Consider the following 17,703-nt stretch of genomic DNA (forward strand, 5'->3'; position numbering starts at 1 on the left):
TGAATTACATCATTTCTGTGACCTCTTAGTTTATTAACCACTGTGCACTTTTATCCCATTTGCTTAAACGTCAGCTTTCTTTTTTCTCTCACATCGCTGCGCTGCCTGATTTTTGGTAGTTTCAGAAATAACGTGCAAACAGATCACTTAATTTGATCTAAAATTCGTTTTAAAAAAAATATAATATTTACATGACATTGAAAAGCCCAAAAAAAAGTGTTACATGTAGCCAGTGACAGATATGCCACATTCTCATTGCAATGTGTTTAGATTCCTTGATGTGTTTAGTCTTGCAGTACCGCCTCCTGCCTACAGGAGCAGAGCTGAGCAAAATAATAAACACACTTCATGAAACATAGATCCCGCAAGGTCAATTAAAAAAAAAATGTAAAGATTGACACGCACACACACACAGAAAAAAATGGCCTATGATGTTGAAGCAGCCAGTCTTCATTGCTTGGCCTAAATGAAATTAAGCAGATTTTGAGACACGCTGTAATCATCATTTGCAGGTTCAAACTTTTGGTGAGATATTGTTGGGCCTGACAACTCTGTGTCTGCCTTCCTTAAAGCTTCAGTACAGTTGCTTTCTGTCTGCAGGCCAGTTAGCCCTCCTTCAAAGTTAAGGCTGGTACTGCTGTATTGCCTGACATAAAAAATGCTATTATAACCCTCCAGTCGGTCTCACCTGTCCATTTTCCTTGTGGCTTTGGGAACTTTTTCTTCATCATTTCTTTTTTCATGCTGGCATTCTAAGTGATCACTGATGTGCAACAATTCCAGAGGTTCAACAGTAAGGAAATGCAAAGGCAACACACAGAGGATATAATACTGGATTGCTTACACAGTCGATGTCAGTTCCAGTACTGAATAATTGCAGTTCTTCTGTTGGAAACAACACATTTCAAATGTTCTTCTCAGAAGTTTCTTCTTATTTGTGTTCTTAATGTTCTTGTGATACTAGGGTATAATCACAGACTAACCTTAAAATACACTTTTCTAAATCCATCCTGTGATACTGAACTTATAATTTGCAAAATCTGATGTCACTTATTTCTCACTGCAGCTCTGAAGATCCTCCCTCCAGGAGAAGGGGCCGCTGGTGGAGGTAAGTCTTGCTTCTTAAGAAGTTATAAAGAGATCTATTTAAGTAATATTGTATACTTTTTTCAAATTAATTTCTTTTTAAATATCGTTTATGCAATTTTACATTTGAAGACGATATTTAAAGTGGTGTCTTATTTGACACTAAGTAGTTGTCTAGTTCTCACATTGGGGGCAAAGATCACGTGACTATTAGGTCCCGATCTTGTAAAAAGTAACATAATGCAAAATAAACAGAAACAGAAATGTGGCATAAAGTCGAAAAAACATTGAGAATACATAAATCAGGTCAATGACCAAAACAGTTGTTATAATTCTCAGTTGCAGAATTGACAGTAGATATACATGATGCTTTCAAGAAACGTGTGACAGGTTATACAATGTTAGGTGTTCGGATTGGTCTTTGATGGCCTTTCTAGATATCCAGTGGTAAGGACAACCCCCTCTGCTAGACACTGTGGGCCTTATTCACAAAGGTAAACTTACACATTTTTGTAAGTTTACTATTATTTGGTATTCCCAAAACGATGATTTTAATTTTACTACTAGCAATTTTATGACTACAAAGATTCTGCAGTCAGGGCGGAGAATTCTGCATATTTCAAAAGACACCAAAAGATATCTTTTTATATGTGCAGAGCTCTTCACCCCAGCAGCGGAATCTCCAGGATTGTAAAATGACTAGTAGTAAAACTATTCTCTTCCAGGGGATCCTCATCAATAGTCATAAACATTGAATATTCCCGCCCTCTTGCGGGGACCCCGGAGCATACATAAAATACACACATATAAAAGTATGAAATATGCACGAAAAATATATATAAAGCATTTTTAGTAGACACATTTTCATACTAAACTCATATATGCATGTGTAAAACAGCAATGCAGACTATAATCATAAACAGGCTAAAATGCTTTATTTCTATGGAGTTTTATTTTTTATTTTTTTTAAAACAGTCCTTTTCAAAATTACAATAAGAGAAAAAACTTTCCAAAGCCCCATAGCTGGGCCTAGTGAAAGAAGCAGTAGCAACATCAGAGAAAAAAGAAAAAAAAAACGACATGGAAAACAAATTGAGCATTCTTAGCCAATAGGCTGCATGCAGGTTAACACAGAACCATAAAAATTCTGGCACCGTGCCTTTAAGACCCTGAGCACCTCCAGTATCCCACCATGCCTCAGGCGTGAAGGAGAGGTGAGAGTTGGTTCACAGTTAGGTCAGTTCTTTTTTCCGGCTTCTTCTGAGAGGATCCTGGAGCATTGAGCTCTCAGAAAAATACTTCAAAACAGCGTTTTTTCTGCTTTCACTCGACAATGAACACCTTTGTCTGAGTCAAGAAAATTTTTCCTGACTGAAAAATGCCTTCTCTTTTTATGAAGTGCCCTTCCTGTGGGAAGAAGAAGGCCCAGTCAGATCCACACACTCTCTGCATTGTGTGTTTGCCTCAGAGTCACTGCCCTGACACTTGCAGACACTGCAGGAACATGTCAAAAAGGACTCTGAAGGACAGGGAGAAGATCAGACTTCATGGTCTTCATGAGAGGCAGAAGACATCGTCCTCTTCGCTTCCCAGGCAGCCAACAAGCCATTCTCAGGAGAGACAGGCTAGATCGTTCCCCGTCGACGTCATCGCTGCCACCGTCACACCGCCATAGATCGACGGCGACCCGACCGACGTCGAAGGATACGACGTCGAAGGAACATGGCCACCACAGGGGCAGATCTCCGTCGACGGCAACCCACTGATCGACGTTGAGCCAGCACTGGCGTGCTCATTCGCCGTCGAAGGCCTCGCACCCCTCGACGGTGCGAAAAACGATGTCGAAATCGCCTCAACGGTGAGAGCGAAGACATCCGCCGTTGACGGCCCATCTCTCGACGGCGAGGCACACGACGTCGAGTAGGTCGCGGTCAAGGGATCGCCGGTCACCGTAGAGGCGCTCGACGTTGAGACCAGAGCAACCCACGTCACTCCCTTCGACGTCGTTGCAGCTGTCGACGTCGACACAGGTTTTGCCTGTCTTGCAAGGAGAAGAGCGTTGGCTTCCGCCGGCGGATAAGACCACTCCAACATCTCCGGTGGTCTCCATAAGGAGTGGTTTATCTGGGCGGTCGAGAGCTGCATCGTCTGGGCATGTCTCGCACATCAACTTGTCGCCAAAGTGGTTGGAGAGCCTTAATAGAACGACTGCCTCCCCAGACCCAGTACTCACCTTCGGCCTCTCTCCCGAGAACACCATCGCCAACAGCGCGGGCAGGACGGGCTCGTTCTGCGTCTCACGAGTCGGCCATGAGGCCTCGACGCGCTGCCACAGCATCTCGGAGCAGGTCACGCTCCCAGAGACGATCTAGATCACGGTAACGCCATCGCAGAAGGTCTCCTTCTTGGTCATCATCGGGGTCCTCAGTAAGAGAGTACTCCCCGACCTTAATGGATTCTCCACCAGCTAGAGTTTCCCCGGTGGACGATATCACAACCTTTAACGAGGTGCTTCTCAGGGGAGCACAAGAACTAAATATAGAGGTCCCGGAACCTTCAACCTCTTCATCCGTGATCTTTGAAACCCTGCAACATAGAGCGGTTTCAAAGAAATTGCTACCGCTAGTGCCTGGTCTTTTACAACCAACCATGGACACCTTTTTAGCACCAGCCACCCTCAGATCAGCTCCTGCTAGGATCTTGAAGAAATATAAGGCACCTGAGCAAGATCCTTTGTTTCTCAGGACTGATCCACCGCCGGACTCAGTCATATTGCCCGCAGCCCGGAAGACGCACTCAGTGGCATCATCCTCCACGGTTCCACCGGACAAGGAGAGTAGACACCTGGACTCTCTGGGGCGGAAGATGTGTGGCACGGCGGCTTCCATGATGAAGGTCTCCAGCTCCTCCGCACTCCTAGGCAGATATGACTGTTCACTCTGGGACTCACTGAGCAGGTTCGCAGAGAACCTGCCTAGGGAGGACAGGCAGGATTTTCAGGAGATCCTTCAGGAGGGGTGTCTGGTCTCCAATCAGGTCATCAGTGCAGAAGCAGATGGGGCAGACTTAGCTGCACATGGTTACGCGCATGGGGTTTGTGCGAGAAGGTCTTCCTGGCTGAGACTGACAGGATTGAAGCAGGAAGCGCAGCAGCGTATCCTAAACATTCCGTTCAACGGAAACTCGCTTTTTGGAACCCATACAGATGAGGAGGTGGCACGTATGACGACGGAAGTGGAAACCATGAGAGCAGTGGGCCTGGACAGAAAAAAGGTCTTCAGGCGAAGGTATAGACCTTACGACAGGCACCCTTTTCAGCAGAGGGTTCAAACCCCTCATTGGTCCCAGAGGCCACAACAGAGACAAGGGCGCCCACTTTTCCAATCTCGTAAGACCACGAGAGACCGAGCGTCAAGCAGACCACAGCAGACCACACCCAAAGCTCCTGCAAAGCAATGAGGACTCGCTTCCCTTAACACCGTGCACCACTCCAGTGGGGGGGAAGTATCACAGCATTCATTCACAAGTGGCGTGGCATAACAAAAGACAAATGGGTGCTCAACATTGTAGAGAATGGGTACTCTCTTCTTCTCCAACAACCTCCTCCTCACTTGCCACCAACCAAATGCAATCCGGCTCACATGAGCCTATTACGCAAAGAGGCTCACGTCCTTTTACGGAAAAAAGCAATAGAAAAAGTCCCAGTCGCGCACAGAAGGAGGGGAGTATACTCCCGCTATTTTCTGGTAACAAAAAAAGGTCGAGAAGGAGTTTTCAGACCGATTCTGGACTTACGACTACTGAACAAGTACATAAAAAAGCAAAAGTTCAGGATGCTGGCTCTCCACCAGATTTTCCCGCAGCTACATCGAGGAGACTGGATGTGCTCCATAGACCTGCAAGACGCGTACTTTCATATCCCGATCATTCCCAAGCATCGAAAATTCCTACGCTTCCGGATAGCCTCCCAGCACTATCGGTTCAAGGTGCTTCCATTCGGCCTGAAATCTGCCCCTTGAGTTTTCTCAAAAAGCGTAGCAACGGTAGCGACGCATCTAAGGAAGCAAAAAATCTTCATTTACCCATACCTAGATGACTGGCTACCGAAAGCCTCCTCTCCGGAGCAGGCGAGAAGCCATCGGGACATTGTGCTCAGTGTTTTCAGGTCTCTAGGTCTACAAGTCAACTACCAAAAGTCCACCCTAATTCCAACGCAAAATATCCACTACCTGGGAGCAATACTGGATACAGAGCTCGAAAGAGTGTATCCTTCGGAGGAATGACTGTTATCAATAAAGAGAAAGTGTCAAGACCTTCTGAAGTCTGACGCACCTACGGCCCGTCAGGTGACATCTCTACTGGGCTCCATGGCCTTGTGCATTTTCATTGTCCCGAATGCCAGGCTACATATGAGGCCTCTTCAAGAGGCGCTGGAAAACAACTGGAACCAGAGCACAGGCCGCTGGGAGGACAGAATGCGTCTTCCGATAGGAGCACAACAATTGTTGCAATGGTGGATGCACAGACCTCACCTGTCAGTAGGAGCTCCGTTTCACCAGTTAATCCCGTCCGACACTCTGGTAACGGATGCGTCGCTTCAGGGATGGGGAGCTCATCTGGGTTCCCTTCAAGATCAGGGCCTGTGGTCCGACAACGAAAGCGAGTACCACATCAACCTGCTGGAGCTCAGAGCAGTCCATCTGGCTCTCAAGTCTTTTGCTCCATCGATTCAGGGGAAATCTCTTCTAGTGCAAACGGACAATACGACGACAATGTATTATCTGAACAGACAAGGAGGAACGAGATCCCTGCCCCTATCTCGGGAGTCTCAGGCCATCTGGCATTGGCTCCTAGCGAGAGGAATGTCGCTTACAGCAGTTCACCTACCAGGGCAACAAAATGTGGAGGCGGACTTCCTGAGCAGAAATCTCGAGGACGCCCACGATTGGGTCCTCACGACGAGGTCATCAAAGACATCTTTGCTCAATGGGGTCGGCCTCAATGAGATCTCTTCGCAGATGAGGTAAACAAGAAATGCCCAGACTTCGCGTCCAGGTTTTACCGTCCGGGATCTCGAGGGAATGCCCTGTTGATCGACTGGTCAGGGATATTTCTCTACGCTTTTCCACCGATTCCCCTCATACCTGCGGTGATCAACAAACTCTACAGATCCAGCACCAGAATGATTCTCATAGCTCCGCAATGGCCTCGTCAGTTCTGGTACACAGATCTCCTCAACCTATCGAAACAGCCTCACAGGAGGCTGCCGTGCAGACCGGATCTCCTTTGCAGGCTGGGAGGCAGGATAGTTCACCCCAACATTCCCTCTCTGAGCTTGACGGCATGGCTCCTGAATTCCTGCAGTATGGGCACCTAGGGCTCTCGCAGGAGTGCATGAACATCTTAAAGGAGTCCGGACGACCTTCCACGCGGCGTTCTTACGCGTTCAAGTGGAAGAGGTTCTACATATGGTGTCGTCAGCAAGGTCAGAATCCTATACTGGCTCAGGAGGTCATACTGTCTTACCTACTCCACTTGGCAAAATCGGGTCTGCAAGTGTCATCTATTAAGGTACATTTATCTGCCATTACAGCCTATCGTAAGTCACCTTCTCAGGAATCCTTTTTTACAAGACCAGTAGTCAAGGATTTCTTAGAAGGTTTGAAAAAGGTTTTCCACCCATTCGGAAACCCTCCCCTCCATGGGAGCTGAACATAGTACTACCGAAACTTATGGGCCCTCCTTTCGAACCTATATACAAAGCCTCTTTGCAACACCTTACATGGAAGACGGCTTTTCTGGTAGCCATTACTTCCGAAAGGAGGGTCAGTGAAATTCAGGCTTTGTCCTCCAAAGAACCATACACAGTCTTCCACGAGAATAGAGTGGTTCTATGAACTCATCCATCATTCTTACCGAAGGTGGTGTCAGATTTTCACATCAATCAGACTATTTCATTACCAACTATTTTCCCCAATCCAGATACTCCGGCGGAGAAAGCTTTGCACTCCCTGGATTTGAAAAGAGTGCTAAAATTTTACGTGGATAAAACCAAATTAATTAGACAATCTCACCACTTATTTGTAAATTACGGTCATTTGAGAAAAGGAGAGGCAACCTCGAAACGAACCATATCTAAATGGATAGTTTCATGTATTGTTACTGCATATCAATTGGCTAACAAACAACTACTTGCTAGGCCTAAGGTGCATTCGACAAGAGGAAAGGCGGCTACGGCTGCCCTCCTTAATAATGTTCCAATCTCTAAAATCTGTAAGGCTGCAACATGGAAGTCTGTACATACATTTACTAGGCATTACTGTTTGGACTCAGATGCCAGAGCAGACGCCCAAGTTGGGCAAGCATCTCTGAGAAATTTGTTTGCATAATACATATCTATTCCTGCACTTCTATAAGACAGTCCGCAGAGTTAAGGGATGGGCTTGCTAATCTATTCAATGTTTATGACAATTGATGAGGATCCCCTGGAAGAGAAGCATAAGTTACTTACCTGTAAATCCTAGTTCTCTTCCAGGGGTATCCTCATCAAAGTCATAAACAACCCACCCTCCTCCCCGGACGCAAGTCTCCTAGAAGTGCAGGACACACTATCTTTCGAATCTGCTGCACAAGTTGTCACTGTAAAAAAAGTACTGACCTAACTGTGAACCAACTGTCACTTCTCCTTCACCCCTGAGGCATGGTGGGATACTGGAGGTGCTCAGGGTCTTAAAGGCACGGTGCCAGAATTTTTATGGTTCTCCTGTGTTAACCTGCATGGAGCCTATTGGCTAAGAATGCTCCATTGTTTTCAATGTAGTTTTTTTTCTCTTTTTTCTCTGATGTTGCTACTGTTTCTTTCCCTAGACCCAGCTATGGGGCTTTGGAAAGTTTTTTCTCTTATTATAATTTTAAAAAGTACTGTTTAGAAAGAAAGAAAAAAAAAAACTCCATAGAAATAAAACATTTTAGCCTGTTTATGATTATAGTCTGCATTGCTGTTTTACACATTTATATATGAGTTTAGTATGAAAATTTGTCTACTAAAAATGCTATATATATATTTTTCGTGCATATTTCATACTTTTATATGTGTGTATTTTATGTATGCTCTGGGGTCCCCGCACGAGGGTGGGAATATTCAATGTTTATGACTTTGATGAGGATACCCCTGGAAGAGAACTAGGATTTACAGGTAAGTAATTTATCCAACTCGCAGATTCTGAATACTAAAAAATAGTTAACTAACACAAAATTGGTTAACTAACACAAAAGTGTAGCTTTACCTCGGTTAATCAGACCCTGTGCCTTTACACATCCATATATATGTATACAGACAGTGCTTAAGAGGAGACAAGCCAAATAGGTGAAATAAGCAGAAGCTTAAAAATGCAATGAGAACATGACAAAGTAGGTGAACTATTGTAGTGCATATTCAGGGACCCACAGAAGAGTAGGGAAAATGAAGGAGCAAGTCAAAGAAATGGGAAAAGAGACAAAAATAAAGGAAAGGAGGCGACAATATCGTTAACAAAAATAGGTCAAACCATTGTAAACCATGGTCCACTTCTTGGTCAGGATGTTAATACTCTCTTATAGAAGAGGTCATCAAACATTTTTGCTCTCAGCCCCTTCTAATGATTTAAAGTTGCCCCCCCTCCATAATTATATGGCAAGGATTTGGAGAGTGGGAGGGGGAGGGATAATGGCAGCGGCAGGCTCATAAGATCATTCATGGGTGCTTTTCTGTAGCTCTAAATCCACATTAAATGTGGGACTTATAAAAAAGCAACAGCATCAAGAACAAAATTGACCAAAAACACTATTCCACATAATTGGGGTGATGTGGGCCCCAATGCACCTCCACCTTCTGCTCTAATGATGGCTGTAGACCTGAGAAGCAGGTTATCTCCTCTTCGTTCACTCCTTTTCAACCACGCCTGACCATCACTTCAGTCAAAAAAAAAATCCAGTCTCTTCCTAGAAGAAAATGAGTTACTGCATGCTGCCCCTCTTTTTTTGTGCCATGTGTCCTAATGCTTAGAAAGGAAATGAGCCCCCATGTCTGCTTTTTATTTTAAAACATTTATAATTGTGATGCAGTGGGCACTTGGGAAAAATGTAACTGCTCCTGTTTCACTAATGACAACTACTGCCTTGCTGTGGTCTCTGCCCTTTTTAAACAACATGGGCTCCCATCTCACAATATCCCTCACCCTACCACCTCTCATCATCGCTCTCCCTCATCTCTCTGATGCCCATATCAAGGTTTCTCCTGGAACAGGAAGTATGCTATGCGCCGCTAATACAGCTGCAGCACCAATGATATCTACAGTTCTGCAAAGCAGGCTGCCTATTCTTCCCACTCAACAGGGCCATTACTTCTAGGCCAAATGCCCAAAGCAGGCTTTCTGCTGCTTTGTGTGACAGTAACTACAAAAACACATTTTGCCCACCCCTCCCTTATTGATTAGTTTCATTTGCAACAGTTATGAACTGGGCCCTAATGCTAGCAAGAAAAGTACACCCTATATTCCTTTTCATAGCAAGACTGCTATAACTGGGGCCCAGTACCCACTCACAGAGGGTGGGGGTGGCCCCTGTGCTGTGAAACAGATAGTAGAGAAATAAAGAAGAAACATGCCTTCCCACCAAGGTACCAGCTACCTGAAAGAACTGTAAATCTGTAAAATGGTTAATTACCAAATGTAAAGGCTGCTTTAGAGCCATTGTAGGTTTTAAATAATAGAATCACTCAGCTTCGTGGTGACAAATATGTATTCTTTTTGAATATGTGTCCATTAAAAGGAATGCATCCTTTTAATTGGCACATATAAAAATGTTTACACTTTATATAGTTTGAATGCTTATCATTAAAATGTATATTTGTAAAGCACATGTTTTTATCTTAAAAAGTATTTTACAGCAGCCTGTTTTATATAGTATAATACAAGTTTAAAATAATGACATTCACAGTGCTTTCTGTCACAGACTGGGACCTCTTAGCACTATAAATAAGTCACTGGTCTTCACTGCACCAAGCAGGATTTAATTCTGTGACTCTGGTCACACACGAAAATTATGTGCAGTGATCACATTAGGCAAATGAGTTTTCATAAGGTAAAAGAGTATATTTCACTTTGATTTTTTTAACTTGCATTTAATTTTCATTTGAGGTGTGTGTGTTTTTATATGTAATGGTGAAAAGAAAAACAATAAAATGCCAAATTTGTAACTCTTTGTTCACACTCACTGACCTTGCCCCATGTCACTCAGTAGTATCGTTCTCACACTATTTTAATGGACCTTAACTGCTGCATGTAAATGAAGACAGCCTAGAAACACGCCTTTCGCCGTTTCAGTTTCTCTTCGTTTATATGCAATTTCAGGCCCATTTGCTACCACCACCCCCACCCTCCAAGAACACATCTACGGCCCCCCCGTAGTTTGAGTTCCTTTGGTCTCTCCTGCCTGTTGACATGAGCTTCGTGTTGGAATGACATCCTTCATCTTCATTTGGAACATGAGGGAAAATAAAAATGAAAGAGCCATTTTGGAATGGAAGCAGTTTCAAAGGCAATTGCCTCATCTTCCTTGACATCTATATTGGCAAACTTCTTATATGCAGTCCTTCTTTTTTTGCTGTGACATGCCCTCTGAGGAGAATACGACTGATGCTGCCAATGGGCCCTGGCACTCAGAGGAGCTGATAAGCACGTCACAAGCACCCATCCAGGAGAGGGTTGCCACCTTAGTCAGTAAAAAAAGTAACTGCCATTTTTTCTGAAGGGCCAAGAGTTGGAAGGTGAAAATAACTTGTGCAGAATTTTCAATATTTTTTGTGACATGAAAGTGATGCCTCTGCTTGCTTCAATAATCATTTAAACATCATTTAAACCGTTAACAAATTATTTGTATATGATTTCTTCATGTACTGCTGGTTTTAGGGTTATATTTAATTGGTATGGACATATATATACAGGCCTAGCTCATAAAATACCAACCAAGTGTCAACCCTAGAACAAGGTGCCAGGACTTCCAGACAAACAGCACAATGCAAGATTCCAGCTATGATGCTGGCTGTCTGAAGGGCAGGTGGCTACGGAACTGGTAAATGACAGACAGGGGCCCATGGGCAAGGCAGCTAGGGAACAGCAGCAACCACACACTCTCAGAGAGTTACAAAAGCTTAGCAAGAAAGCCAACAACTGTATCACTACTGAAGCACAGGGAAACAATTTTATTTCTGACACTGAATTTCAGTCTTCAGTTTTAATTTTGGGTGGGTTCATTAAACTCGTCGCCCAGTTGCTTGTAGGGCGAGATCAAAACTCCATGGAATTGTATATCACATTCGCCCCCTAGCATCTTTAGTAAGTTAGTTGCACAAAAACACTACACTTGCACATAGTTGTCAGTTATGGCTGAGGATTGTCAGAGCATAGGTTGGACTGCACAACCTTGTGTGAAGGAAGAATCCAGTGATTCATCCTTATGGAAAAAGAGTTTCTCTCGTAGGGGATTTACATGACAGTAATAAGCGTAGAATAATTCCCCGCCCGCCTGCGGGGACCCCGGAGCACTTTTTCCAATATCACTTCTTAAGTGTCCCTGTTCGCCTCCCTTCAGCCAAGACACTTAAGAATGTTCCCATGCAGCCTATAGGAAGGGCTACAGTGTCCAAGCTCCTGCATTCAGATTGTCCTGGAAGTAAAAACATTAAATGTTTGTCAAATGAAAGCCATTTTCCAGACCAGCTACTTCCCAAAAACTTCTTTTATTTCACAAAACCCCTATAAAGGAGTGCAGAACAGTGTAGTCCATAGGCTGCCATTAGAAATGAAGAAAAGGGATACTGTGCCTTTAAGAACAGCCAGTCCTCCAGTATCCCATCATGCCTAGAGAGAGGCTGTTACCTCAGTTCTTTTTTCCAGCACCTGCTGACAGGACCCTGGAGCATTGAACTCGACCTTTTAAAGTTTTTTCTTTTAAAATTTCAGAGAAAAGTTCTGAAAAAAGGTTTCATTCGACGTCTTTTGTCTTTCTCTACTACATTTTAAAGTTTTCTGACAGAACTTTAAGACTTTTTTCAACAAAATGGCTTCCTTGTTTGACAAGTGCCCTAAATGTGGCAGAAAAAAGGCTAAAACAGAACCTCATGAGCTCTGTATTATTTGTCTACCCTCATCTCACATTCCTGCCTCCTGCAGAATCTGCAAGACGTTCTCCAGGCGCACTTTGCGTAACAGAGAGAAAATTCACCTTCAAGGGAGAACAGAGAGAAGAAGACAAGGAACCAGTGGGACCTCTGAGCGAGGGGAAGGTCAGTCTTCCACCAGGTCTCATACCTCAGCCTCCAGTGGTCGTGGGAGGTCTGAGAGGCGCTCGTCAGGGCGAAGATGACATCGGTCCCGGTCGATTTCGAGAAGGTCGACGCTGAGAGGAGGTACGGCGCCGACATATTCGCCGTTGAAGTCTGGTTCGACGTTGTTCAAAAGCCACCAGTCAGCGTCGAGGCATAGTACGACGTCGAAGACCCCGAGACGCACGATGCCGAGGAGCAGATTGGCGTCGTCGGGGTCGACGTAGACATGGCTCGTCGCCACACACAGCTTAGACGTCGAGACGGAGAGGGAGATCGATGTGAAGGACTCCGTTGACGTCGAGGAGGCCGTCGACATCGAGGGGTCACAAGAGGCGGAGAATGTATTCCTCATCGGAGCGCTCTTCCTCGGTAGTGCTGCTGCCTTCCTCTCCTTCTTCTCGTCCGTCTCCGCCTCGGTCCCCTCCTCCAGAGCTTCCGTCAACGCAGCCTCACCCAACTGGCCAGGAGGCGCCGCAATCAACGCCTCTCCCAGCACCTCAAGATCGGTTAGTGTACCGTCTAGATCGTGCTCTGCATTACGTCATCGTTCACGCCGTGAACGGGACTCCTCCAGATCAAGATCATACCGCTGATCGAGGTGTAGATCAAGCTCAAGGGAGCGTGACAGAGACTCTTGGTCCTCCACCAGAGACTATTCACCTACGTTGTCGGAATCTCCTCCTCCTCGATCCTCTCCGGTGGATGATATTAATACCTTTAATGAGGTTCTAGTCCGAGGGGCGGCGAAACTAAGTATACCGATGGCTGCTCCTACGCCATCGACATCGGTCATTTTTTAGACGCTTCAACAGCGGTCAGCGGCCAGGCCATTGCTACTTCTAGTGCCGGGCCTCCTGGAGCCCGCTATGGAGGTCTTCCTCACACCGGCAGTGACAAGACCTGCACCGTCCAGGCTGCAAAAGAAGTATCACCCTCCGGAGCAAGATCCGCTCTTCTTGCGTTCTGATCTGCCACAGGACTCAGTCCTTATATTTTGGCGGCACGCAAGGCCCACGCAACTTCTCCATCCTCCACTTCTCCTCCAGATAAGGAGAGTAGGCGACTGGACTCGACAGGTCGTAAGGTCTGTGGCTCTGCAGCGTCCAAGATGAAAATGGCGAGCGCCACAGCCCTTTTGGGCAGGTACGATCGCTCCCTGTGGGACTCCATCTTGCAAATTTGCAGATCATCTCCCAAGAGACCACAGAGAGGACTTTTTAGAAGTTGCTAAGGAGGGCGCTATGGTCTCCAACCAAATAATAAGCGTGGCAGCGGATGCTTCGCTGCTTTCGCCACATGCGTACTGCCATGGTGTAACGCTCAGGAGGCACTCATGGCTGCGACTCACGTCGTTAAAACCTGATGCGTAACAAAGACTTTTAAATCTGCCATTTTCAGGATCCACGTTATTCGGATCGCACGCAGACGACGAAATGGCACGAATGAAAGCGGAGGTGGACACATTAAAGGCAGTAGGATTTGACAAGCCTAAAGAGCAGCGCAGGTCCTTCCGTCCTTTTCATCGCCGCTACACCACACAGAGGGTTCAAGCCCCTCAATGGGCCTCTACGAGGCCACCCTAGCAGTACCAGCGGCCCTACCAGCAACAGCGTAAGGCGCAGAGGGGACGATCAGCCCATCAGTCCACTCAGAGCACCCGACAGCCCACCACCTCAAAGCCCTTAGGATTTCCTCCCCCCAACTTCGTTATCCACTCCGGTGGGGGGAAGCGTCACCAATTGCCTGGTAGAGTGGCAAAAGATTACAACAGATGCTTGTATCTTAGACATTGTACAGAATGGATATTGTCTCAGATTTTCTTCACCACCTCCGGCCATCCCTCCAAAACAGACAACTGCAAACCTCGATCTCCTAAAGGCGGAAGTTTCCATCCTCCTCGAAAAGAGAGCAGTGGAATCAGTTCCCCTCAACCAACAGGGGAAGGGTATCTACTCAAAATACTTTCTCATCCCAAAAAAGGACAAAAACGAACTCAGACCCATTTTAGACCTCAAAATAGCCAACAAATGGATCCGAAAGAAGAAGTTCAGGATGGTATCCTTACACCAGATATAATTCGGCAAGGAGATTGGCTTTGCTCAGTGGATCTACACGATGCAAATTTCCACATCCCCACTGCAAAGAAACATCAGAAGTTCCTGAGGTTTTTGGTAGGTCAAAATCACTTCCAGTACACGGTCCTGCCATTCGGTCTCAAGTCTGCGCCCAGGACCTTTTCCAAGTGCATGGCGGTGGTGGCAGCTCACCTCCAGGGGAAACGGATCTTCATCTACCCGTGTCTCGACTACTGGTTGATCAAAGCATCCACGTATGCAGAAGCAAAACGGCATTTCCAACTGACCTGCGACCTTCTGTTAGGTCTTCATATCAACTTTCAAAAGTCAATGATAGTACCAGTCCAGAGACTACATTACGTAGGAGCTACCATAGACACACTGCAGGCAAAAGTGTGTCCTTCGGAGGAACAACGCTTATCTATTCTCCGGAAGTGTCGGAATCTCCAGACGCCGAGTCTCCCAACAGTGTGGACAGTCTCCTCGCTCCTCGGATCCATGGCATCCTGCATTTACCTGACGCCCAATGCTCGCCTCGTCATGCGTCCACTTCAGGAATGCCTGGAGGACCAGTGGGATCAGTGCTCGGGGAGCTGGGAAGATCGCATTCACCTCTCCACTCATGCAATCAGATCTCTAACCTGGTGGTGCTGTCCATACAACATCCTAAAGGGGATGGCATTCCAGACGCAGCCTCCGACGTAGACTATTGTGACAGACGCCTCACTCCTCGGATGGGGAGCTCAGATGGATCACCTGTAAATTCAGGGCCGATGGACACTGAAGGAATTGTTATACCACATCAATCTCCTAGAGCTACGAGCGGTACACCTAGCTGTCAAGGCGTGCCTACCCTCCACCACAGCAGACAACTTGCTGGTGCAGACGGACAATACCACCACTATGTTCTATCTGAACAAACAAGGGGGCACCAGATCCAGAATCCTGTCTCAGGAGTCCCAGACAATTTGGCACTGGCTCCTGGCCAGAAAATTGAACATAGTGGCTATCCATCTGCCAGGGGTTCAAAACAGTCAAACGGATGCCCTCAGCAGAGTTCTGGAAGAGAACCACGAGTAGGTGCTCAACAATGACGTCACTCGAGACATTTTCCGTTTGTGGGGCACACCTTCTATCGATCTATTCGCCACAGAAGAAAACAGGAAATGCCGCGACTTTGCCGCCAGATTTTACCACCCACAGTCGAAGGGCAATGCTCTGTGGATGGACTGGTCCAACAAATTTCTGTACGCTTTTCCACCAATTCCGCTGATCCCAGCAGTCCTCCTCAAACTGTCAATGACATCAGCCACAAAGATCCTCATTGCACTGTAGTGGCCGAGGCACTGGTGGTTCCCGGATCTTCTTCAGAGATCACTCCAGCCACATCTCAGGCTGGACCTCCTGATGAAGTTCGGCGGACAATTGAGGCATCCCAATCTCTCATCTTTGAATTTGGCGGCATGGCTTCTGAGCTTGTCCAGTATGGTCATCTCAACCTGCCACCGGATTGTATGGACATTTTAAAGGAGGCAAAGAGGCCTGCTACGCGTTCAGCGTATTCCTTTAACTGGAAAACGATTCTGCATTTGGTGTTCCTCTAGAGGGATAGATCCTACATCTTGCAAAGAAGATGTTATTCTGCCTTACTTGTTGCATCTGAGACGATCGGGCATCCAGCTTTCCTCCATTAAAGTGCATTTAGCAGCATTAACTGCTTATACAAAAGACTCCTTCACAGACCTCTTTCTTCACAATCCCAGTGATAAAAGATTTTCTAGAAGGGTTAAAGAAGGTCTTTCCCCCAATTAGATGCCCCTCACCACCAAGGGAACTTAATGTGGTCCTTTCACGTTTAATGCAGGCCCCAATTGAACCTATACACAAGGTATCCCTCCAACACCTCACTTGGAAGACAGCCTTTCTAGTAGCGATCACTTCAGCACGAAGGGTCAGCGAAATCCAGGCCCTCTGTGCTCATGAACCTTACACAATATTTAATTCTTCCAAAGTAGTCTTACGGACACATCCGAAATTTCTATCTAAGGTCATATCCGACTTCCACATTAACCAGTCGTTTGTCTTGCCTACGTTCTTTCCAAACCCTTACACTCCAGCTGAGAGGGCTCTCCACTCCCTAGATGTTAATAGAGTATTGAAATTTTACCTAGATAAGACCCCTCCTGTACGGAGAACTACACAACTGTTTGTTAATTACGGACCTGTACGAACTGGCTTAGCCACCTCCACACAATCAATAGCGAGATGGATAGTGTCTTGTATTTTATTGTGTTATCAACTAGCTAAGAAAACCTTACAGGGTAGGCCTAGAGCCCATTCCACCAGAGGAAAAGCGGCTACCACTGCTCTATTGCGCAATGTTCCTTTAGCAGAAATTTGTAAAGCTGCGACTTGGAAATCAGTTTACACATTTACTAAAGATTATTGTTTAGATTCGGACGCTAGAGCAGATGCTCGAGTAGGCCAGACTTCGCTTAGAAACCTCTTTGCTTGAGTACATATGAATGGTTTACTCTAACTGCTCCTCCGCTGGTTGGGGGGATGGGCTTGGTATTCATTCTACGCTTATGATTATACATGGAAATCCCCTACGAGAGAAGGTATAGTTTCTTACCTGTAACTCCAGTTCTCTCGTAGGGGTATTTCCATGAAAGTCATAAGCAACCCTCCCTCCTCCCCGGGGGAGCAGTTAGATGTCTTGATACGTTTATTCTCATTGTCAGCCAGTAACTACCTGCAAAAAGAACTGAGGTAACAGCCTCTCTCTAGGCATGATGGGATACTGGAGGACTGGCTGTTCTTAAAGGCATGTTATCCCTTGTCTTAATTTCTAATGGCAGCCTATGGACTACGCTGTTCTGCACTCCTTTATAGGGGTTTTGTGAAATAAAAGAAGTTTTTGGGAAGTAGCTGGTCTGGAAAATGGCTTTTATTTGACAAACATTTAGGGGGTTATTACAACTTTGGAGGAGGTGTTAATCCGTCCCAAAAGTGACGGTAAAGTGACGGATATACCACCAGCCGTATTACAAGTTCCATAGGATATAATGGACTCGTAATACTGCTGGTGGTATGTCCGTCACTTTACCGTCACTTTTGGGATGGATTAACACCTCCTCCAAAGTTGTAATAACCCCCTTAATGTTTTTACTTCCA

At 45.8% G+C, this 17,703-nt stretch overlaps 1 long non-coding RNA gene across 1 annotated transcript in view; it reads left to right on the plus strand.

Moving 5' to 3' along the window:
• The first annotated feature begins 412 nt into the window (after positions 1–412).
• LOC138249211 (uncharacterized) overlaps positions 413–17,703 on the plus strand; it is a 64,788-nt gene continuing 47,497 nt past the window's right edge. Inside the window, exon 1 of the long non-coding RNA XR_011194787.1 lies at positions 413–1,108. This is a non-coding gene — a long non-coding RNA (uncharacterized lncRNA). The remainder of the gene's footprint in view (positions 1,109–17,703) is intronic.

This window comes from Pleurodeles waltl, chromosome 8, assembly GCF_031143425.1.
Source record: "Pleurodeles waltl isolate 20211129_DDA chromosome 8, aPleWal1.hap1.20221129, whole genome shotgun sequence".
Taxonomy (NCBI): domain Eukaryota; kingdom Metazoa; phylum Chordata; class Amphibia; order Caudata; family Salamandridae; genus Pleurodeles; species Pleurodeles waltl.